Source organism: Neophocaena asiaeorientalis, unplaced genomic scaffold, assembly GCF_003031525.2.
Source record: "Neophocaena asiaeorientalis asiaeorientalis breed wild unplaced genomic scaffold, Neophocaena_asiaeorientalis_V1.1 scaffold175, whole genome shotgun sequence".
In the NCBI taxonomy this organism is placed as follows: Eukaryota; Metazoa; Chordata; class Mammalia; order Artiodactyla; family Phocoenidae; genus Neophocaena; species Neophocaena asiaeorientalis.
The window spans coordinates 3,829,802-3,830,619 of NW_020175390.1; positions in this window are offsets into that span (position 1 = coordinate 3,829,802).

Here is an 818-nt window from a genome sequence, read left to right on the forward strand (position 1 = left end):
TGGGCCCCTCCAGCCACACAGGTCCTGAGGGAATGGGAGGGAGGGAAGGGCGATCAAAAGTAAAGGCCAAGGCTTCCCTGGTGGCGCAGTGGTTGAGAGTCCGCCTGCCGATGCAGGGGACACAGGTTCGTGCCCCGGTCTGGGAGGATCCCACATGCCATGGAGCAGCTGGGCCCGTGGGCCATGGCCGCTGGGCCTGCGGGCCCGGAACCTGTGCTCTGCGGTGGGAGAGGCTACAGCAGTGAGAGGCCTGTGTACCGTAAAAAAAAAAAAAAAAAAGTAAAGGCCAGACCTCTGGGACTGGCACCCCTGAGGGGCGGCTGGTGGAGGGGAGGAGTTCCTACACCCAGCGAGACCCACTCACAGTTAGGGATCCAGCAGTGGTGGGGGAGACCCTGGGGGAGACCATGGGGAAGGGGCGTGAAGGAAGGGAAGGGAACACGGCTGGTGCTTTCCCTGTACACTTAAGCACCAGGAAGCCTGTTGGGCTCCCAGGCCTAATCCTCTGCATTCGGAGCCTCCCTCCTGCGGTGCAGAGCCCAAGCCCCCACCCAGGGCCATACCTCTACACTCAGAGACCCCCTCCAATGAGCTTGGCCTAAACCCTACCCACACACCCTCACTCAGGGTCCTACCTCCAAACTCCGGAAGCCCACAGTCCAGAAGGTCTCCTTTGCATGTGCTTCCTTTCCCGTTCTGCTCAGGTCCTAAGAAAAGGCCCCGCCCCACACTTGAAAGTCACCCCCCACCCACGCACGTAGGCCCCGTCCCACACTTGGACATCGCCCCATGTAGGTCCCGCCCCATGCTCAAAAGTC